Raw genomic sequence first — 24,269 nt, 5'->3', positions numbered from 1 at the left:
ATTCTCGTCTCGCTCACTTTGGACCGTGGTCTCGCCTAAGTGTTTGGAGATCGTAAGAAACTCTAACACTCTGAATGCGCTAGAAATTCCGTAGAATTCTAAGCAGTCTGCGAAACCCCCACCGAATTCGTCAAACGATATCGGCTGGTGGTCCTCTCGATTCCCGTAGAAATCGAGAATGGGGCAGGATCCCTCCTCAACGACCGGGGCTTACGTCAGGTAGACCCGAAGGTCCCCCCTGGTAGCGCAGTCCCCAACGTGGGATCCTACAGAGAAATCTCTGTATGATCCTTCCCCTTTCCCTCGTAGCCGTAAGGAGAGAGGGAATGGGGGAGGAATTGGATACTCGCTCGCCTTCCCAGTGGAACTAGCAGTTGGAGAAGATAGGAGCAGCCAGAGTCTGGGAAAACGTGGGAAAACGTATCGCAGGAGAAAACGTTTTTCCCCGAGGAGGGTTACGTAACTCTCACTGTAGGTAAGGGTCTGCCGCCACTGTGAACGTCGTCTGGGTGGGGCTTGATCGACACCTGACAGGAGAGAGCCGATAGACCGTCCTCCGACTCATTCCAGTCCTCGTCGAGGTCGAAACCTCTCAGGAGGACCGAAGGAGTATTAAATACGGTGTCCGAAGACACGTAGAACGCCGCTGTCGCCGTATGAGGAGGTGGCCAAGTAGCTTGATCGACCGGCCAGAAACTGAGAAGAGCCTTCTTGTCCGGAGACGAGAGACTCTGGTTCAAGACAGAATAGGCAAGCTCCGATCGCGGCAAATACCCACCGTCGGTTTGGGTTCCCTCTCGGGCCCCAAAACGACTCGAGCAGAGACATGGGCTCTGCTGGTGGGAGCGGCGATCCTTCCCCCCGGTCGTTGTGCTGACGAATCAGTGCAATAACCTGGGTAAAGTTACTCTGAATCTCGGAAGTTACAGCGTCTTGAGGAGTAGGACCATCCAGTCCTCCAACAAGAGCAGCTCCCAGGACCCTCCTCCTTCAGAAGAAGGACCAGCAACAGATCCCTGACGGTTGCCTCCAATCACTTGCGCGTACGTCTGGTTGGTCCTAAGACCAACCTGGCACGTGCGGCGTCGTGACGGGATCGTGAGCGGCGCATCTCTCACGATCACTCCTATATACCTCGCTCTTCCTGGCGTATGCCGAGGAAGTTGAGGTATCGGAGAGACAGAACTGACGCTACCCCCTCTCCCCCTGACGTCGCCTCCAATCACTTGCGCGTACGTCCTGGTTGGTCCTAAGACCATACGTGGCACGTGCGGCGTCGTGACGGGATCGTGAGCGGCGCACCTCTCACGATCACTCCTAGCTACCTCGCTCTTCCCGGTGTAGCCCGAGGAAGTTGAAGGTAGTGAGAGACAGACCTGACGCTCCCCCCCCCCGTTTCCGCTCGCTGGCAGGACCACGTACGTGGGGGGTGGGGGCTGCAGGCCGATCACCAACCCGCGGTGGGGATCGATCTGCAGGCCTGGCCGTGCCGCTCACTCCTGTGGCGAGCGGCTCAACTGAGCACGTCGACCCCCCCCCCCCCCCCCCCCGGCGGTCCCGTGCGTCAGACGAGCTGCTGCTGGTCACCGTATCCTCCGGCGGTCCTGTGGGAGCGGCGGTCAGGTGACCTGCAGAGCTCGCTTTCGCCGTGAGACCGGTGAGCGTCCTCGCGCGCACGTCAAAACCGCTGGTACCAGCCGAGGCTGGTACCGTCGGACGAGGGGACCTGGGGGACCTCTTCCCAGCCTCAACCCGTGGCCGGTCAGAGACCGTCACGTCCACACCGAGGTACCGTGCTGGTCGCTGCGAGAGCGGCCGCTGGCCTGGCGAGAGTCACCTGAGCGGCTCTCGACAGTCTTCTGCTCCGTGCCTCGGTCATGACGCTGAGCGAACTCAGGCGTCTTAACTTTGGCTGCACGGTTCACCCGAAGGAGATCGTACACTCGGAACTTCTCGCGGACGAGAAACCGAACCGGTACCTGGCTTAGCAGCAGAGCGTGCCAAGACCAGGCGAGGGTGACCAGCGGTAGCCAACACACCCTTGGTCCCCGTCTTCTTCTTCTTCTCAGAAGGGGAGACGGCCCCGTTCCCGAAGGAACAGGAGGACCAGCAGAAGAACCCCCCCGTCACACCGGAATGTGACGAGCCCTTCGAAGTTCCCGAAGGAGTCTTCTTAGGGGGAATAACAAAACCCGGTTACCAGCTGGTCGCTGCGAGAGCGGCCGCTGGCCTGGCGAGAGTCACCTGAGCGGTTTCTCGCCAGCCTTCTGCTCCGTGCCGTGGTCTTGGCGCCGAGCGAACTCTGGCGCCGAAACTTTGGCTGCACGGTCTCCCGAGGGAGAGCGTACACTCGGGATCTCCCGCGAACGAGAGACCGAGCCGGAACCTGGCGTAGCGGCATCGCCGCTAGCACCAGGCGAGGAAGTACCAGAGCTAACCTGATACTCCTCTCTGTCCCCGTCTATCTCTTCCTTACGGAGGGAAGACGGGCCCCGCTCCGTGAGCAGGAGGACCAGCAGAAAGGACCCCCCGTCCCACCAGGGGTGGGACGGGCCCTTAGAAGTTCCCGAAGGAGACTTCTTAGGGGGGGAGGCAGCCTTCTTCTTCTTCGGCTTATGGGCCTTAGAAGTCGAAGGGGAAGACTTCTTAGGGGGGGAGGCAGCCTTCTTCTTCTTCGCCCACAGCTATGGGCCTTAGAGTCAGAAGGGGACCGGAGGCACCCCACAGACGCGGCAGCAACCAGACGAAGACGAAGATGAAGACACCTCCCTCTTCTTCGTCAGCTCACGCAGGACAGTCGTCAGGTCCTCCATCCAGGCCGGAGTCGGGCCTATTGCCGAAGCAACACGGCACGACTGCACCGGTCCGGAAGGACCTGGGACTGAGGAAGACACACCATGGGCAGGACCAGCATGGACAGGCGCAGGAACCAGGAGCGACAGGAACAGCAACCAGCTCAGGAGCGGCAGGAACAGCGGCAGCGGTAAACACAGAAGGGACAGCCAAGCCAGTAGCGGGAACCACATCAGCGACAGGTACGGCAGGCCCAGCCATCGCCTCGTAAATCATCGGCAGCCAGCGTGGTACTGGCGGCCGGTCCAGGGGCGAGCTGCTGGAAAACAAGCGAAAGTCTGGGGCAGGCAACACGAAGAAAACACAGGCGGCGGCAGGCATCAACCCCTCCTCGGTACGGCGGCGACCGGCCCTAGAAGCGGCAGACGGCGTCAACCGACACAGCATGGGGAGTGTAGACCAGCGGGGGGAAGCAGCATAAGCGGCCGTGAAGGTTGTAGTGGAGACCACGTCCAAGGTCACCGCCCCCGCCAGACCTCGCTAGACTCTGCAGCAGATCGTGGATGCTAGGCACGCCCTGCAGCCGCAGTGGTCCATACCTGTCCAAGGTCGTCTCCCACGGCTGTAGCACCCTGCGGTAGCACAGACAGATTAGTAAGAGGGGTTCCCTCACGCACGGGGGGGAGACATGCCCCACCCCGAACGGAAGGAAGACCCCAAAAACAAAATAAAATACGAGGAAGCTGAGCGGGGGGCAGGAAAGAAGACGAAAAGAATCGGATACCAAGGGAGTCGCGGGAGAGCTTTCCGACGACTTAATTCCTGGCAGACCTATTTTCGCTTCCCCCTACCCCCCGCACAGCAGTGAAAAGTAATATGAAAAATGAAACAGAATACTGCACTTGCGATTCACTTCATAGAATTAAAGAGGGAAAAATCAATTCCCGGTAAGAGCGGAAACTTGATCCATATAATATGATGCTATCATAAATATATATGAAAATGAACAATACTGCACTTGCTATTTTCACTTTCACAGCAATAAATCGTAAGGATTAATTCCCGGGTAAGAGCGGAAATTGATCCAAAATTAAATTTGATGCAATTAATAAATGAAAATGAAAAGAAAACTGCATTGCGAATCCACTTTCATTGCATTCTATTCATACAAAATAAGAGGCTCTTGCCGAGCGCAATCAAGCTCTCGGCAACGAACGCACAGGGCAAAAATATAATGAAAAAGAGTACTTACATCTTTCAATTACACACTTTCGCCCAAAATACATGACTCGGCGCGAGTGCGCCCGCCCTCGGCACCGAGACATAATTCAAGGGTTCAATTCATGAAAAGAGCGGAAATCGCCGTCTCTACGGCGATAGCTCCATGTTGATTCATAATTAAGTAATGAAAATGAAAACAGTGTACTTACAGTTTCATTTTCAAGTCAAACCAAACCATTAGTAGAAAACACAATATAAACAAAGCATACGACGATGAAGCGGGCAGAGAGCGATGACGAACAAGTCCTTCACACCCGCGGCCGAAAGCAAAAGTGATTCTTCACCTCTCGGGCGCGCGGGCGCGCGCACGATCGGACAAGCAGTTAACTACCGTTCTCCCCTTGTTCGAAGCTTACGACCGTCCCACGCAGCCTGCCGTAAGTTTACCTTCCACAATTGGTTAAACGGACCGAGGGTTTTGTATTGAACGTATCGGAACAAATTTGATTGTATCTACTTTAGAAATATCTGTAATTTTTCGGGATAATTTGGTTGCAAAAAAGGGATAATATACATGAATTAAATTAAAATGTTTAAATAACAAAGTAAATTTGAACTAAATAACGAGTAAAGTGAACAATTTAGGGAATAATACTTTGCAGTTTCGTCGTCTGCTGTTCGTAACTGTGTTTGTGGCGCGCGCGCTTAGGAACCAGGAACAGCAACGGGTTGAAAGTGCAATGTGGAGTGAACTGAGACCAAAATGTGTATAATAACAATCAAATAAGCACTGTGGAGTTTCAGTTGTGATGGCAGTAAGGATAAAAACCACCGATTACAAGGTAAGAATGAATTCAGTTCAAACCATGACCCCAGGAATAAAAAGTTTCATACTTTCAGTAATATAGGCAACAAAATGTTGTTTTATTGTGCTGATTACAACTGCAATCTTGAGTAAGATCAATAAACGTTACATACATACGCTAACATTGTTCAACTGATTGCTGGGAAGGCTGGGAAAGATGATTTTTGTTACTGTTCAAAACCGGTACATCCCACGGTAGCCGCCATATTGGATTTCAAAACTGCCTTGAAAAAATATTTTACGAAGAGCGTCACATGCTTATTTTAGTTCGTATGGGGCTTTCATATATCACATTATGTTGACGAAACTTCAATCTTTTGAATGGTATGCTTGGAGTTGTAATTGTATTCTTGTTTCACCATTTAAATATCGAGTGAATAAGACCTGAAAACCGTGATAAGGGTTGGTAGTCGCTGGTTTTTTCCCCTATTAGTACTCTGTTTTTTCCATCTGTCCAGCTGGATGTGGTGGTCATGCATGGTAACACTGCATCCCGGGCTTTAAATATTCACGCTATGTGTAAGTTGTAGGTAAATAAAAGGATATCTGGGTATACATTTGCAACTGAAAAGTCTTTTGATAATTTACTGAGTGCGCATTACACCATTAATATTTGAAATAGGATATTATTTAAAGCCTGGGACGCAGTGTTACCATGCACAAACATCACAGGCGGATGGACAGATGGAAAAAAACAGAGTATACTAGTAGTAGGTAGGTAGCTAGCTATACTAGGCTAGAGGTAGGTAGTATTATTTTGTTGCTTGACCACGCTACTTCTCATAGGTAGGATGTAGCCTAATCAAGAATCCAAAACTGTCTTATCTTGGCTTTTGGAAGGACATTTCGGTAGATCTACGGTACTTATCCGCGGCGGCCTAGACTATGGCAGTTGTAGTTTTTCTATGCAGTTTTACCTACTGAACAAGAATTTTAAGTAATTTTCATTCGGACGACTGTAATTGACGGCCCCGGAGCCAGTACTAAACACGGCAAAATACCTAGCTACATTGGACGCCCCAATCCCTAGTGGATGTCGTATCCGCGGTTACGTTCCTTGCCGTCCGTGCGGACTGCTTCTGTAGAAATACTGTCATTTCTCTACCAGTAACTTTTCCCGGAATTTTGTTTTAAGGATTAACCAATACTAGGTACTAGGCTACTACCTACTAGGCTATAGGCATGTAACCTAGGTAGTAGTACCAGGTACCTACTACCTAGCTAGGCTATAGTAGGTAGGTAGGTGAAGAAATTGGTAGGCTATTTCTAAGTTTGCTGGCCTCTACATAGTACTACAAAAAAAATGGACGACGGGAACTAAAATTAGGCTTATATTATTCATACCATCACTACAGGTCGGGGTCGACAGGCGAAGACTACTATGCTATAGGGTGCAGCCGCTGCACTTCTATAGCTATGTAGTTGTTTACATTCAGTTCAGGAGATCCGTCAGTTGTCATGACGACGCAGGAACTTTGTTGTTTTGGTTTCTGGTTCTTCCACCGTTGCAACCGCACCTCACTTACGATTTTGCATGTAAGTAATAGCTATTCAGTCTTCGTGGATGGATGGATGTATTATATTTAGGGCTAAAGCCCAGGCACTGGGGCCAAGAAGGCCATTCAACGCCGTAATGAAGGTTAAATAAGTTGAATTATGGTAAATGAATGAATGAATTAGTGAAAGAAATGATTCATAAAATTAGATGTGACTAATAAATAAATTAAAAATATGAATTTTAATGAATGGAGTTATATATATTAAAAATAGTTTAATGTCTTTAAAAATATGTATATGATATATAAAAAATGATCTAAATATTATTAAAAATTTCTATACTCTTTAAAAAGGAGATGAGAGCAGAAAAGTCTGTCTCATCTCCCAAGATATTTGAGAGGGATTTACCCTGGAAATATCTTTCCCTTTGGTTAAAATATATGGGGCAAACCATCAGAATGTGCTCCACTGTTAGTATCTCGTCACAGTAAGCACACACTGGTGGGCTGCTTCCTTCTAAAATAAACTGATGGGTTAAATAAGTGTGCCCAATCCTTAACCTCGTTAAAATAACCTCTGCTCGTCTGTCAAGCTGGAATGACGAAGGCCACGGCTGTATATTTTTCCTAATACTTCTATACTTACTGTTATTGGAAATAAGAGGAGAAGTCCACCTTTCTTGCCATTTACTTAATACATAAGACCTAATAGGACCTTTTAGGTCTGTATGAGGCACTTTCCTGAATGTTGTTTCTGGCAAAGCGCTAGCAGCTTTTGCTTCCCTGTCTGCAGTTTCGTTTCCGTGAATCCCCACGTGAGAAGGAACCCAACAGAAAGAGACTGACTTACGCAGACAATATATACGAAAAAGCGACTCCTGAAGTTTTTGGATTAATGGATGAAAGCTATTAAATCTTTTGCTAGCTTCTAAAGTGCTTTTAGAATCCGAGTATATGACAAAATTAGTGTCACTACTTTGAAGAACTAAATCTAGGGCAGAGACTACGGTTGTTAATTCAGCAGTAAATATTGATGCAAAGTCAGGTAATTTAGCTGTGTATGCTGTATCACCAAAGATAACAGCACACCCAACACCACTATCTGACTTTGATCCATCTGTATAAATCTTCACATAATTGGCATGGGTAACGTCGTTCTCTAATAATTTTTCCCTAATCTCTTCTTCAGTACAATCCTTCTTCTTAAATGATTTCTTGCATACTAATACTTCAGGAATAAGCCATGGAGGATTTACAGGATGTTTTACTTCCAGAACTTTCTGGGATTTGAGATGGTTATCCCTAACATCCTCATTCAGTCGAATTTGGAATGGTTTAGAAGTTCTTGTACCTGAGAAATTCCGCGAGTCTGTTTCATTCTAGCCACGTTTGGATATATATATATATATCCAAACAGCAATGGCCACAGCTGAATATACATCAATGAGGAGGAGGACATAAAGACTTGCTAAAAGCAGTCAATTTATTCCCGACGTTTCGTAATATCTTCATTACATTTTCGAGGGCTGTACAAATAATTAATATAAATTGCAATAAAGCTAAGAATTTAAAATTTAAGAATAAAAGCTGCACAATAATTACAAATTTGGAATATTAAAAGAAACAACTAAAAGGACAACTTTAAAAAACATTAAACGTAAAATAAACAGGACAAAAAATATTAATAAGTAAAAAAATGAAAGACAAAAAAAGTTATATTCAAAAGTTAAGCAAAGCTGGACCAACCTATTCAGTGGCAATGTCAGGACTGGAGAGAAAAAATAAGACTAAGAGAGGTACAGTGTGCCAGCAGAGGTTTGGCTGTTCAACAAGGGGACGAGTCATTTGATCATTAACGATTCTAAGATTGTCAAATCGTGGCTGTTGGAAGCTCACCCTACAACTTTAAAGTCCTTATTTTCAATAAAGGTTTTTCATATATTTTAGAGTGATTTCTAATATTAGAAAACTCTGGGTTTGCAATTTTGCTGCCTGTCCTATAGCTTACTCCATGATGAGAATCTATGCGTACCTTCAGAAGTCTCCTGATGGACCCAATATAAATGACATTTAGGGCAAGTATAGCTATACACACACCCGGAGGCAAGAGTCACCTGGTTGACTCTTACCATCCTTCTGCCCCGTGCCGGAGTCCTGGTGGTGAGCATGCTCAGCAGCCTGGCTTCTGGCTGCATGGTTACCAGCAGGTGACCGTACACTCGTAGACACTCGCTAGTGAGCACTCGAGATGGTTCCCGCTCCAGAGGTGGAACCTCTAGAACCAGGAGCAGAGGTACCAGCTGTAGCTGGTACCTCTACGGTCCCCGTCTTTCTCTTACCTGAGGAAGGAGAGACGGTTCCTGTTCCCGAAGGAACGGGAGGACCAGCGGAAGGCCCACCTGTCTCACCGGGACGATGAGATAGACCCTTAGAACTCTCTGTACGAGACTTCGGGGTGGGGGCGCGAGTCCACCTTCTTCATCCTCACCAGGGGAGCCTTGGAAGGAGAAGTGGAGGAGGCGGCAGAAGGCAATGACGAAGACGAAGATGATGAAGATGACGATGACGACACCTTCCTCTTCTTCGCCAACTTCCTCAGGACAGCAGAAAGGTCTTCCATCCAGGATGGCTGTTCACCTTCAGAGAACCTTTAGCGGACTCAATACGGTGTCACAGTTTAGGACTCAGAAAGCTACATTCCGAGGACGACATTGACACCATTAACCATTAACAGACTCATCACAGCATATCTTCCAGGTGTGTTTTGACGTTTTTCAAGCGGTTTCGTCTGTTCTGTGAGCAAGACAAGTCACGAGGATGGGTAGCTGGGTGCTGGTCTGCCAACACAAAATCAGGAGGCGGTCCAGAAACATTCATTCGACGTCGTGGCCTCCTTTGCCTCAACCAGGGGATGTCAGATACCTTCTCGATCCACCAAACCTGTGGGCCTCCTCGGTTCTTACCCCGGTGCCTTGCCGCACCTGCAAGTCCCCAGGCAACCTCCTGATGCCACGGCTACACCCAGGGTCCTGCTTTACCCACCCGACGTCGCTGCCGCACGTGGGCCTGCTTGGCTCCCCCCGAAGTCGCTGCCTCTAGGCCTCCTAAACCCCCTTGAACGCTGCCGTCACTCCTGGGGCTCGCTCGGCCTGCCCAACGTCACTGCCACACCTGTGGATTTGCTCACCCTTCCAACACCGCCACCTGTAGTCCTCCTCAGCCCACCGACACCACTGCTGCACCTGTGGCCCTCCTCGACCTGCCGAAGCAACTGCCTCACCTGTGGTTCCGCTCTGCTCACTGGATGCCGCTGCAGTCTTGGTTGCCCTCGGTCGACAGTAGAAGACCCCAGGCAACCACCAGGGGAGGCATCCTGTCAGTTAGCAACGCCAAAGGACTACACAATTCTTCCAGCAAGCAAGGAAGCATGCACCACCCAACAGTTAAAGCAAGCAGCACAAGAAGCAATACAGTTGACAACCGCCACAAACATATACTTTACAGATGGATCAGTAGACCTCAGCGTCCCAGCGGCAGCAGCAGGGGTCTACTCAACAACACTCAAAGGAAGCTGGAGGCTCTCCGACAATGCCTCCACACTACAGACAGAGCTGATAGCTATCGCCAAAGCACTAGAAGACTCCCAACACAGACTGGGCAACGCTACAATACACACTGACTCGAAAGGAGCAATACAAGCCATCACAAAAGGCAAAGCAAAGGAAAATATCAAACTCCTAACGAGCATATGGGCACTGGCAAAACTCCATCAAAGCAGAAACAGACAAATAACTCTCAACTGGATCCCGAGCCATGTTGGAATACAAGGAAATGAGGAAGCTGATTCCCTGGCAAAAAGCGGGCTACACATAAACAATGTCAACATCAAAATAAACCTCTCACTAACCCAACTAAAAAGCATAGCAGCAGCATACTGCCAAACACAGGAGGAAAGCAAAATCAGGAGAGCCATCTTCGGAGGCTCCAAGACTGCAAAATGGTATGCAGACACCACACAACTTCAACCACACAGCATACCGAAGAACATGACACGAGCACTAGCGGTAATAATACACCGTCTAAGGTTCGGATACCAATGCACATGGCAAAAAATAGAAAACAACCCTAAACCATGTAAATACTGCGAAACAAATACAGAAGAACCACTGGAACACTATATATTACACTGCCCAGAAACACAACAACTAAGACAAAGTCATGAAGGAGATCAACAATCAGTCACTCAAATAACAAGACACATCCTAAACAACACCCAACAGCTTACAGGCTTCCTATGCTCCTACCCACCACCAAGGTAGGTGCAAAACACTCCTAAATAGCGGAATCTCGGGACATCAGTCAAAGACCCCTCACACCCCCTGCCATCCCTATCCACTCACATACAAACCACAAAACACAGAATAACAAACAATCCACCCAGTGCATGACTGACACAAAGACAGCCAACATCAACCTACATCACCCAACATCCAAAAGCAAAGCCCCGACTCTGACATCCTTCATCACTACCTCACCTCATGCACAGCATTCCTTCAGCCTCGTGCATCAACAACACACACTACTTCCCACTCGGAATTGGAACGGAATAAGGAAATGTTTTGTGGACCTCACAAGCTAACTGACTAGCAATCTTTTTCTCAGACTCATACCCTTCCTTCTTCTCATCTGTTGGCCTCTCTGACTTGCCAACACTCACTACTATTGCACTTTTCCTACTACTGAAGGGCACCTTAGGGTTTAAAAAGGTTGGACAACCTTACCCATCAAAAGTTTCTTTCAATATCACACTCATCAACTCACGCATTATCACCAAATAAAGAACCATATCCTACCATTACCACCTTCTCACCATCCTGAGTTACGGGCTGCTCTGTGAGCAAGAGCCCGTGCTGACACAAGGTCAGCTAAATCAAAAACAACAACAAAACAACTGGCGGAGCAGCAGTACTTCCATGGGCAGGGACTGGGGCAGCAGGTACAGCGACAGCAACAGGAGGGAGATCCAGGGGCGAGCTCTTGCAGCACTCGAAGTCCAACGGAGGGGCAAGAACGGCATAACCTGAGGGAGGGGAGGAAAGTAATCTGCCTTTGTGCAAGCAGCACTGGTGCTTGCACCACAGCGGCAGGTGTTACTGATGCAACATGTTGGGTATACACCAGGTGCAGTGGTGCTGCATACCCCGGTGTCGACACTGTTGTGGTCGTCCTCAACTCCACCCCATGAGTCACTGGAACCGCTGCTAAGTGGTGGAGCAGTTCCCTTATGGTCGGCGTGCCAGGTAGCTTTAGCATTTGCCATACCTGCTGCAGATCCCCACCTGCGGAGGCAGACAAACCTGAGGAAGAAGGAACGGTCGGGTTAATAGGGGGAGTTCCTGTTCGCTCAGAGGGGGAAGGATCCCCCGCTGAGCGGACAGAAGTTCCGAGTACAGCTCCAGATCAGCAGGTCTCCCCCTTCCTCTGAACTTGACAGATCAAGCGAAGAGGTGGAGAGAGACAAGTCCCCCGAAGGGTAGAGACCGAGGTGGGGTAGTTTATGTGGAGGAAGGAAAGACGATGTATCGGTCACCAAAGGAGTCGAGGAGGAGCTTTCTGATGATGCCTTGGCAGACTTACGTGGCTTCTTCCTACCCTCGTATCTCTCCTGCTGCTCCTCCGACCAAGAGATACAAGTGTCACAAGTCAATTCTTTATTGCATTCATGCCCTCGGCACCTTGCACAGAGGGCGTGAGGGTCTGCATCATCACTGGAGCGAAACGCTCCACATTTCCTGCCCCCAACTCCAGGGCATAATCTCCAGGAAGATGGGGGTAAGCAGGCTTATCTGATTCGTGGGTTTGCATTGCTTACAAACACAAATGATAATAAAAAAATAATCAAATAACCACAAATATACGCAAAAGAAGTAAAGGAAATAAAAATTCAGCGATCTTACAACAGAGGCGGGTAGAGAGGGAACATCTGCACACGTCGGCAGTCGAAAGCAAAGTGGAATGTTTACATCCAGTCGGGCGGGACTCCCAACTAGTGGACAAGCAGTTACTGCCTAACTACCTTGTTATTGAATCTTACGACCGAGTTCCAGCTGGCGCTGAAAGTAATTCCTTATGTAAAGGACCGATGGTTTGTATAATGTGTAGGAACAACTTGTGCTCGAGGGCAACGCCACCCACAGCAGGCATTTGCTTCCCAGGTACCAATCAGAGCTAAAGGTAAGATGGATCATCTTCTCCTCTCCACACAGCCAGAGTCGATTACTTTGTTTCTTAATTGACATGCTATAGTGTAAGTTTATCCCGGGGTATCCCACGCATCGTTTTTACACTTTGTTGCAAACAACAGCCTTGAATACACCTCTGTTTTTACTCACTGTAATACAATTACTATTTCAATTAGGTTTATTATACTGGTCACGTAGCCGTTACTACTTTTTTTGCAACTGAATGCATTAAATTTTCCAGGCCTACATGCTTCCGGCGTCATTTAATTCTCGAAACTTTAATATAAAGCACTTCCTTTGCTGTCTATTGCATGCCTAGAAGATCTCTTCCAGATCTTCTGTTTCCTTGAAAGATTTATCTTTCAGGCTGTGTACAATACGGTATATTGGGACTGATTTTCAATATTTCATTTATTGTTAATTAAGTGTATTTGAACTTCATCTTCCGTTAACACAAAAATTTTATATTTTAATTTGGTTGAAGCTTGTGGTCTTAGATCCTCTACCCCTGGGTTTTATTTCGTTTTAACTTTTTTGTATTTTATTCCTTATAGTCTTGGATTTTCCTCTCTCTCTCAGTCTACTTGACAGTGGTGTTTTGCAAAATTCTAGCTCAAATTCATTAGATCCTGTTTAATCTCTTTCTCTTTAGCATTTTCTTATCTTACTCTCATCTGTCATGGCCTCTTTCATTTGCCATGATAAATGAGAGTAATTTTATCAATATTTCTGGTATTATATAATCATGTGTCCCCATATATTGATATGTCTGCTTGTATTTTCTTGTATGTATTCTTGCTTACTTTACTCATTCCAACTTTGGTCTATATTATTTTCATGTTTACCATAAGTATTTGTACTTAGCCTCCTATGAGTCTTGCTTTTACCTTGTTGGTCATACCAATGAATAAGTTCTTTGCCTGTTTTTATTTTCAAGCTTGTCGATATTTTTCCGTTGCAACATTTTCCTTTCAAATTATTAAATGAAAATACAAAAGTCACAAGTACTTAAAGGATTTTCACACAAATACACTAGCAAGAGAAGGCAAACCAAAGTTTGAAGTACGAAGCATGCGACGATGGCCTGCAGAGAGCGCTGACAGTCGGACAAGCAGTTAACTACCGAACTCCCTTGTTCGAAGCTTACGACCGGTTCCAGCTGCCGCAAGTTACATTCCTATTGTTAAAGGACCGATGGTTTGTATTACGTATCGAAACGAAGATACTCTGATGATCAATGTTTAAAACGGTAAAATCGAGATTAAATTTCCAATGGGATTTAAAGTTAAATGACCATTTATGATAAAAATAAAAAAATAAAAAAAATAATTTCTGGGCTCAGCTCGTGTCGCTGCGCGAAATATCCTTTAATCTATTATTTCTAGGGTAAATGTACTAACACATACCAGAGAATAAATAAATAAAGAAAAAGGTCAGTATAACTGACTCGCTCACTCTCCCAGAGAGTGTCGGTATGAACACTATGGCGAGTGAGACCACTACCACGAGCCAAATGCCAATAGAATTCTCCCACTACAAAATCCCCCAAGAGGAGAGCCGACCCACAGAGTGGGCAGCACCTACTACTACTACTCCATCCCATGCTGCCGACTGCTGCGCCTCTGGTGGACATCCTTTTCAGTTAGCGCACACGAGACACACGTGCCATTTTCTTCTCTGTGTTTTTGTGCCCTTTCCTTTGGATTTTATTACCATGGAGCGTGCAGCCATCGCAGCAGCTAAGTTAAGTACTCAATGTTTATTGCTAATTGGTTTTTTCCGGCCCTGAGCACGTATTTGCCGTTTTTTAGGTATAAATACGGTCTCTAGGTCGGAAGCATGGCAGCATGGTTCTGCCTCGTGGTGGGTCCGTTCTGGGTCGCCCATACCCAGAACTTCCCCTGGCTTTTGTACGCTCTATTTTTATTATCCGCTTTGTTTAGGGTAAGGTCTACACGGTTTTGTCATGCATGCATGTCTTTTACCTTATGTAGGCTCTCCCATCCAGACCCTAGCCACGGCTCTTAGTATCGGCCTCGGCTAGCTTTGAGTGGTAGACTTGCCTTCGGGTTAGTCGTACACTCCTGGATTTTTTCTCCTACTATTTTGTTTTCTTTCTTTCATTTTGTTATTCATTTTGTATATTTATGTGATATTATTAGGTTAGTTAGGCGTCTGGCTCGCTTAGCCTAGGTCATGGCCCATTGGGCCTTTATGTTACCGCTTTTCAGCTCGGTTGCTTCCCGATAGCATCTCTCTGATCAGTTGGTTATGTTCTAGGCTTAGTTGTTGTTCTTATCGCCCCGTGGTCACTATGTGATCACGAGGCAGCCAGACGCCTGTCCAGTCACCTTGCCCCCCTCCCGCTCTTCCATAGGGTCGGGGGGGGTGGTTAGCCTGCCCATGCTCGCTCCGCATACCCGAGCCTGCCTCCTCCTCTCTCCCCCAGGCGGAGGGGGTAGAGGGACGGGACAGACCCAGACTGGACTCGACCTCTCCGGCTTCTCGGTCCGGTCGGATGGTAAGGTGGGGGGGACTGGCCTTTCCCCCCCCTCCGTTACTACTCCGTCGCTCCGTTACTAGCCCGAGTCTGTATGCCCCTTGCTCTTTCCCACCTTACTAGGGCTCCTTTACCACCGGAGACCTGGCATCCAGCGGAAAGGTGCTAGTCTACCCCACGGGGTGGACCGGAACATACAGTCGGTCCCTTCTAACCTCTCCGTTTCACTGAGTTATACACTCCGCCACGCACTGGACTTAGTCCGGTACGTTCGAGCTTTTAGGTTTAAGTTCTTTTATGTTAAACTATTAAGTTTATCTTAAGTACCTTAAACCATTCCCCCTCCCTTCATGTTTCACCGGATACCTCCGGGGTTTATAGCCTATTCAGGCGATTAAGGGAGGGGCTATGCCCAAATTTTTTCCGAGCTCCGGCATGCAACGGAGTTCTTCTGTCCTTTAGCCTGTAAGTGATGTTCTTTAAGATACTCATGTGTCTTTCCACTTACAGACCACCAACTGTGAGCATCCGGGATGCGCCGCCACACTTCAGGACCCATGTGGACACGAAGTTTGCGGTCCCATGCTCCATGCGCGACTCCGCACGGGGACATCCAGGTCTGGTACCATGAGACGTGTACCATATGTTACGATCTGGTGAGCAGCTTTTAGACGGGGTAGTATACCATCTCCGGTAGCTGGTCCTCATCTGTTTTAGTGCTTAAGTTTTACATCAATCACTCTAACTTAAAGGTAAATTCAAGGGGCCTTATAGCCCCGCCCCTATAATTTTAAGTTATGCTTTAAGTTAGTTTAGTTTTAAGTTATTCTTAAATCTAATCAATACCCTCTCTTCCAGGCGCCGGCCGTGAGGGATACCGCACTGGCAACCCTGCGGGCCTGGGTCGGCGGTTTCGGGAAAAACGCCGCCAAGGGTATGCCCTACATCCTGGAGAAAAGGTTGGCGGTACTAATCTTCCCCGGAGGCAAGGTGACAGGATACGTCGATCCAGTAGAGGCGGCCCCGACTATCGCCTTTATCCAGCAACAGCTGGCTGCCTCATTGACTGACCAAGGCCAGGACATCTCCTCGGAAGTCGCGACGTTGGATATCAATGTAGAACCTATGGTAGGTGTAGACGACCTGTTGGTCGAGGTAGGTAAGGTGGACACCCAAGGGATACCCTTGGGTGCAACTATTTCTTCTACTCCTGCAACCTCTCCATCCTTCCAAGGCTTTACGGGTGACGAATTATATACTCCTCCTGACGCTTCAGTTAGACCAAGGTCAAGGGTCAGCAGTGAAATCCTTGACAAAGACGTCGTCGTCGTCTAAGAAGACGGCTTCGGCGTCATCTTCCTCTCGTAAGTCTCCGCTAGGAATCCCGGAGCAGAGAGATCTAAAGCTTCTGGGTCCGGCTCTAAGTCCTCGAGGAGTAAATCCTCCAGAGAGAGATCTCACACTCCGGCAGAGTCGTCAGTTCCGCTACCTTTGGTTCCAATTCAGAGCCACCCCTCCACCTCCGCAGCAGCTCCAGCTTTGGACTCCAATGCTGGTCTGTTACAACAGGTGGGCGACCTGGTTGGGTCTCTGAAAAGTAGCATGGAACAAATGATCTCTCGGTTGTCGGATAGGATTACTTCCCAAGACAGCATTATAGCCGGACTGAGCCAAGCTCCTCTAGCCTCTCCTCCACCTTTCAATACGGTGGGAGCCCAGCTTCCCCCGTATGACTCTCTACCTCCGTTCTCAATGAACAACCCTTGGAGAGTAGCGTCATACGCCCCCTTCCAAGACGGACTCATTTCTATCCCGGAATGTGGAACTCGGAGGATCGAGGACTTTCGAGTTCTACCCGGAGACCTTCAGCCTCCGTTCATCGGCTACGCAAGGCTCACCGCCTCAGCCATGACTCGGGATGATAAGTTCCCAAAGGAGACAGTCCTCTATTCACGTGACCAGGCTCAGAGAGAATGGCTCAGGTGTCTAGAGGACATGGATTGTTCCAATACGAAAATCAAACCTTTCAAGAGTCCGTTTACGATCTTTACGATGGATGAGAGTACCCCGCTCCCTTTCCTGACAAAAGATCGCGACGTCTACCATTCCAGCGGCCAAGAAGGGGGACCCCATGCCTCAACTGAAGGAAGCAGATCCTACATCTCCGTTACTTCCTTCAGCCGGAGAATTGTGGGAAGACTTACCTAACACCTTCTCAGCTGGCAAACTCAAACCGGACTGTGCTATGGAGCAGTTTGGTGAAAAGTTACCTAGGCTTCCAGATAGCCTTATTCAGGCTGAATTTGACGCCAAATCGCGGTTAGCCAGATCTATTAATTCCATGGCTATGACCGAGGTGGCTACCATAGCCTATAAGGCTCAGAACCGCTCTTCAAACTTATGACCAAATCTCTGACTCAAACGGTACAGTCAGATATGTTTGAGTTTGCCACTGCTAGGACGAATTGTAGGAAGCATGTCCTACAAGAAGCACTATTCGGCACGAGCCGAATAGGTTACTTGCGTCGAGCATCTGGGGAGCAGACCTCTTCCAGAAGCGATGGTGAAGGAGGTTCAATCAGAGGCTACGAGGTTGAACCGGAGCCTTAAGGACCGTTGGGGTCTTACGGCCAAGAGGCGGCAAGATCTAGCAGCTAGAGGTAAGGGTCAAGGAAACCCAGACGTTTCCAGCCCTATCAGAAAAAGCAGCCACGCTTTTCTCAGCAAGTTCCGGCTGTTCCCTTATGCAAACAGCCCAACCTTCCACCTCAAAGGCTCAATCACAGCCTATTTATGTTATCTCCCCTCAGCCTCAGCCCTCCACCTCTTACGCCCCTCTCTCCAGCTTACAATCAATCCTTCGAGAGTCAAGCTTCACAGAAGTATGACCGCTCGGTGTAAGGGAGGCAGAGGTAAGCGATCCTTTCGTGGAGAGGATCGGGAGGTCCCTTTAATAGGGGAAAACATTTCAGAGGAGGCCGGGGAGGCTACCAGAACCTATGAGGAATTTCAGGTAGGAGGAGGCTGTTTCACTTTGTCGCCACCGGTGAACTTCAGCAAGTGGGCTCACAGCATTGTGTCAAAAGGCCTGGGTTGGAGCTGGTTAACGAACCCACCTCCATCCAGACCTTTCCGCCAACTTCCTTCCAAGGAACTGACGGAGTATGCGGAGGATCTCCTTCAGAAAGGAGCTATAGCGAGAGTCAAAAGTTAAAATTTCAAGGACGCTTGTTTTTCAGCGTGCCAAAGAAAGGCTCACAAAAAAAGAAGAGTAATCTTAGACTTGTCCCGCGTTCTTAAACTTAGCCATTCGCTGCGACAAGTTCAAGATGCTCACGATCTCGCAGGTACGGACCTTACTTCCCCGTGGGGCCGTCACCACCTCTATCGATCTTACAGACGCTTACTATCATATCCCTATTGCAAGACACTTCGTCCGTATCTGGGCTTCAAGATAGGAGACCAGACATTCTCCTTCAAGGTAGTTCCTTTCGGGCTCAACGTAGCACCCAGGGTGTTTACGAAGCTGGCGGAAGTAGTAGTTCAACAACTCAGATCGCAAGGGATTATGGTAGTAGCGTATCTCGACGATTGGTTGATCTGGGCTTCAACAGTCGAGGAATGCAACAGAGCAACACTGAAAGTGATTCAGTTCCTGGAATATCTAGGCTTCAAGATAAACAGGACCAAGTCAAGACTCACTCCAGAGTCAAACTTTCAGTGGCTAGGCATTCAATGGAATCTATCCTCCCATACTCTGTCGATTCCATCATCCAAGAGGAAGAAATAGCGAAGTCAGTCAAGCAATTTCTGAGTCACAAACTGGCGTCAAGAAGATCTCAGGAAAGGATCCTGGGTTCTCTCCAGTTTGCATCAGTGACGAACATCCTAATGAAGGCCAAACTGAAAGACCTAACCAGAATCTGGCGCTCACGAGCAAATGTCAGGTCCAGGGACAAATTGTCCTCAGTCCCTCTGATTCTAAAGAATCGACTCCGGCCGTGGGCGAAAGTCAAGAACTTGTCGGTGTCAGTGCCCTTCCCTTCAGTTTCCTCCTCCAGGTTCACCATCCACACAGACGCTTCATTAAGCGGTTGGGGAGGATATTCCCAGTTCAAGAAGGTTCAAGGAAACGTGGTCACCTCAGTTCCATCAGTTCCATATAAACGTACTGGAGGCAATGGCAGTGTTCTTGACTCTAAAAAGGTTACGTCCGCCAAAGTACTCCCACATAAAGCTAGTCCTGGACAGCGCAGTGGTAGTACATTGTGTAAACGAGGAGGCTCCAAGTCACGTCATCTAAATCATGTCATGGTAGCCATCTTCTCCCTGGCGGACAAGTTCAGTTGGCATCTCTCCTCCACTCATATAGCTGGAGTGAGAAACGTCATAGCAGATGCTCTATCCCCGAATCAGTACCTCTAGAGTCGAAATGGTCACTGGACAACAGTTCGTTCCAATGGATTCTCACAGAGTGCCAGGTCTACAGGTGGATCTCTTCGCATCTCAAGCGAACCACAAACTCCCGTGTTATGTGGCCCCCAACCTGGACCCTCTGGCCTATGCCACGGACGCCCTGGCTCTAGACTGGAACAACTGGGAGAAGATTTATGTCTTTCCTCCGGTGAATCTTCTCATGAAAGTGTTAAACAAACTCAGGACATTCAAGGGTCAAGTGGCTCTTAGTAGCCCCAGACTGGCCGAAGAGCAATTGGTACCCTCATCATTCGGGGAACTGGGTCTTCGCCCTCTTCGATCCCCAATCCCAGGCTCTCCCAGTCAGTACAAACGAAGACTGTGTTCGCTTCCTCAGGGATTCTCAAAAACCCTAACTTTATGGATTTCATGAAGTTTGCAGCGAAAAGGGATGCGAATATTGACCCTCAGAATATTCTCTTCTTGGAATCCGATAAAAGAGATTCAACTTTGAGACAGTATGATGCTGCTGTCAAAAAGTTAGCAACCTTCCTGAAAGAATCAGATATTACGATCATGACAATCAATTCAGCTATATCCTTTTTCAGATCCTTATTTGAAAAGGCTTAGCAGCTAGCACAATTACGACAAACAAGTCAGCCTTGAAAAAGATTTTTCAATTTGGGTTCACATAGACTTGACAGATTCCTATTTCTCGTCTATTCCTAAGGCGTGTGCTAGACTTAGACCTTCTGTAAGGCCTACGTCAGTATCATGGTTCTTAAACGATGTTCTAAAGCTGGCTTCAGAAACCAATAATGACACATGCTCGTTTATAATGCTCTTAAGAAAAACCCTATTTTTATTAAGCTTGGCCTCAGGAGCTAGAATTTCAGAACTGTCGGCTTTATCCAGGGATCCGGATCATATTCAGTTCCTTCCCACAGAGGAAGTGCTACTTTCTCCGGAACATAGCTTTATAGCTAAGAATGAAGATCCTTTGATGAGTGGAACCATGGAAGGTACTACCCCTTCCACAAGATGTATCTCTTTGCCCAGTTTCAGCCTTACGAGCCTTTCTATCTAGGACCTCCTCATCCTCATCGGGTCCTCTCTTTAAGAGAGAAAAAGGTGGCACTTTATCTATTAAAGGCATCAGGCAACAAATCCTGTACTTTCATTAAACAACGCCAATCCTGACTCTTTCCCAAAAGCACATGATGTCAGGGCAGTAGCCACCTCAATTAACTATTTCCAACATATGAACTTCGATGAGTTGAAAAAAGTATACTGGATGGAAATCGCCGACAGTGTTCAACGTCATTACTTAAATGTCCTTGGAAGCTCTGAAATTTTCAGCAGTTGCAGCGGGGAACATAGTTTTCCCCTGACCTCTGACTAATCCTTAGTAGAAGATCCAGTCCTCCTTTTCTACCTGCCTCACCCAACAGTTTGTCTATTCCTGCCTTGTTCATTTACGGTCACCTTGTGTCTTAGCTGCTTTTATGATGATGTAGTGGGTGTCCCTTATTTTTTTGCTAGGGACACTCACATTTGATGATGGTTATTGATCTCGTGGATGTCATCTCCTTATTTTTATGCTAGGAGATACATCTTATTATAATGATTACGGGTTTTGTATATTAAGTCATATACATTTTCCCCCCCCCTTTATATTTTATTATTTTTGAGTTTGTTTTTATTCAACTTTTGTGTTAATTGCTTTAGAATGTTTTGATACATTGCTTTACACAGATACCATTTTTGTACATATATGATACATTTCTCCTGTATATATGTATATTACCTTAAGTTAAGAAATATTATTAGAATTAAGTATAAAATTAAGTAATATTTCTATTTTGTATCACTGTGTATATGTATCTTTATTAGCAATTATATTGATTTATTTTTATTTTATCTTTTATTTGAGACCTTTTTATGTTTTGTTAAATTTCTTTACAATCTTGTGCTATTTCTCTGGTACGATTTCGCGCAGCGACACGAGCTGAGCCCAGAAAGGGATTTTTGACGTAAGGAAAAATCTATTTCTGGGCGATTGGCTCGTGTCGCCAGCGAAATCCCGCCCTACCCATCCCATCGCCAAGATTGTCTTGCCTAACTTCAAGGATGGCCACCCAGAGGCGCAGCAGTCGGCAGCATGGGATGGAGTAGTAGTAGTAGGTGCTGCCCACTCTGTGGGTCGGCTCTCCTCTTGGGGGATTTTGTAGTGGGAGAATTCTATTGGCATTTGGCTCGTGGTAGTGGTGGTCTCACTCGCCATAGTGTTCATACGACACTCTCTGGGAGAGTGAGCGAGTCAGTTAGTACTGACCTTTTTCTTTATTTATTTATTCTCTGGTATGTGTTAGTACATTTACCCTAGAAATAATAGATTAAAGGATATTTCGCTGGCGACACGAGCCAATCGCCCAGAAATAGATTTTTCCTTACGTCAAAATCCTTAATTTATATCTATATAAAATCTATATAAAATTACTAGACATTCTTATAAAATCCACAAGCCTTTAAAAACTCATAACAGGGCCAACATTGATGTTGTCTCCTAAAATTTCAGATATACTTTTACCATCTAGATGGTACATCCGCCTCTTATTTACATACCTGTTGCAGTGAACCAGAATGTGCTCAACTGTCAAAGGGCTATCACAGTGAACACACACTGGAGCACTACCACCATCAAGAAGAAAACTGTCATTCGGCAGTGACCAATCCTCAACCTTGTTAATATAACTTCAGTCCTCCTGTCGCTTTGATGAGATGATTGCCAAATTCCTACTTGAGGTCTAATTGTTTTTAACTTATTATTAGCAAGAAGGGGAGATGACCATCACTCCTGCCACTTTCTTAGTATATAGTTACGAATACAGATTTTCATATCAAAATGGGGGACTCTATTTGTATCAAATTCTCCTTGGGAACAGGCACACTTTGCTTCTCGGTCTGCTTCTTCATTACCTGGGATCCCAACATGACCAGGAATCCAACAAAAACGTACTGTTTTACGCCTACAAGAAATGCGGAACAGCCACGCCTGAGCCTTTTGTACTAAAGGATGGGAAGAATTATAAATATTCAGGCTTTCCAGATCACTTTTACAGTCTGAGTATATGATACAAGACTTCTTATTTGAATGATAGAATGAATATTACATAGTAAACTATAAAAGAACTCTAGAGCATATGGTGTAACTTATTGTTATAACTGTGCAGTGGTGTTGTAAGGACGTCTTTCCGCTATTTTCATTCCACTGTGACACCTTGCTAAATTCTATTGTACGTCATCAAGTGTAGAACTCTGGCCTTTTTGCCGATATATAATTCACGTATGAACACAAATTGTACCCATAGATATCCATGTATATACATGTCTGCAAGAAAACACAAATCATTTTGGCTCAGACCCAATTTCTGTCTGTTCAGGTAGGATACTACATATCCATCCACAGGCTCCTTTATAGCATGTTTACTTGTAATAAATTATCAGTACGTACCCAGTTACCTGTCTTACTCTCTGGTCCTCACAACTGGTGACCTCCCGGAGCGACGGTGACACAGCAGTTTACGCCCAGCCTTTAACGGACTAATTACGGCTGTTCACCTTCAGAGAACCTTTAGCGGACTCAATACGGTGTCACAGTTTAGGACTCAGAAAGCTACATTCCGAGGACGACATTGACACCATTAACCATTAACAGACTCATCACAGCATATCTTCCAGGTGTGTTTTGACGTTTTTCAAGCGGTTTCGTCTGTTCTGTGAGCAAGACAAGTCACGAGGATGGGTAGCTGGGTGATGGTCTGCCAACACAAAATCAGGAGGCGGTCCAGAAACATTCATTCGACGTCGTGGCCTCCTTTGCCTCAACCAGGGGATGTCAGATACCTTCTCGATCCACCAAACCTGTGGGCCTCCTCGGTTCTTACCCCGGTGCCTTGCCGCACCTGCAAGTCCCCAGGCAACCTCCTGATGCCACGGCTACACCCAGGGTCCTGCTTTACCCACCCGACGTCGCTGCCGCACATGTGGGCCTGCTTGGCTCCCCCCGAAGTCGCTGCCTGTAGGCCTCCTAAACCCCCTTGAACGCTGCCGTCACTCCTGGGGCTCGCTCGGCCTGCCCAACGTCTGCACCTGTGGGATTTGCTACTTCACCGCCACCGTATCCTCCTAGCCCACCGACACCAGTGCTGCACCTGTGGGCCTCCTCTGCCTGCTGACGCCGCTACCTGTGGCCCTCCTCGACCTGCCGAAGCAACTGCCTCACCTGTGGTTCCGCTCTGCTCACTGGATGCCGCTGCAGTCTTGGTTGCCCTCGGTCGACAGTAGAAGACCCCAGGCAACCACCAGGGGAGGCATCCTGTCAGTCAGCAACGCCAAAGGACTCAACATTCGATGACGCCCCACAACAAGTGTCACAAGGACATTGAGTCACCTCCTGCCCCAAAGATATTTTTCATCCAGTCATTATTCCATAATAATTGTCTTGCTGGGGGAGTAATTGTAAGGACATCATCCTTCCACTATTTTTGTGCCACTTATCACCTTGCTAAATTCTCTTGTACATCATGTTGTTCATGTATGAACAACAATTGTACCCATAGATATCCATGTATATATGCCTACAAGAAAACACATATTCTTCTGACCCAGACCCAATTTCTCTCTGTTCAGGTAGGATACTATATATCTGTCTGCAGCCTCCTTTATAGCCTGTG

At 47.2% G+C, this 24,269-nt stretch overlaps 1 protein-coding gene across 3 annotated transcripts in view; it reads right to left on the bottom strand.

Annotated features, from left to right (window-relative positions):
- LOC135210986 (transmembrane protein 17B-like) overlaps nt 1–6,443 on the bottom strand; it is a 708,558-nt gene extending 702,115 nt beyond the window's left edge. The window contains exon 1 of one of the 3 annotated variants that reach the window (XM_064243987.1): nt 6,224–6,443. The gene's annotated coding sequence lies outside the window, so the exon portion shown is untranslated. The remainder of the gene's footprint in view (nt 1–6,223) is intronic. The other 2 variants (XM_064243985.1, XM_064243986.1) reach the window with 2 other exon arrangements.
- Between the last annotated feature and the right edge of the window lie 17,826 nt (nt 6,444–24,269).

This window comes from Macrobrachium nipponense, chromosome 4, assembly GCF_015104395.2.
Source record: "Macrobrachium nipponense isolate FS-2020 chromosome 4, ASM1510439v2, whole genome shotgun sequence".
Lineage (NCBI taxonomy): Eukaryota > Metazoa > Arthropoda > Malacostraca > Decapoda > Palaemonidae > Macrobrachium > Macrobrachium nipponense.
Note: the sequence above shows the minus strand (reverse complement) of the source record. Positions and strands in the feature narration are given on the sequence as shown.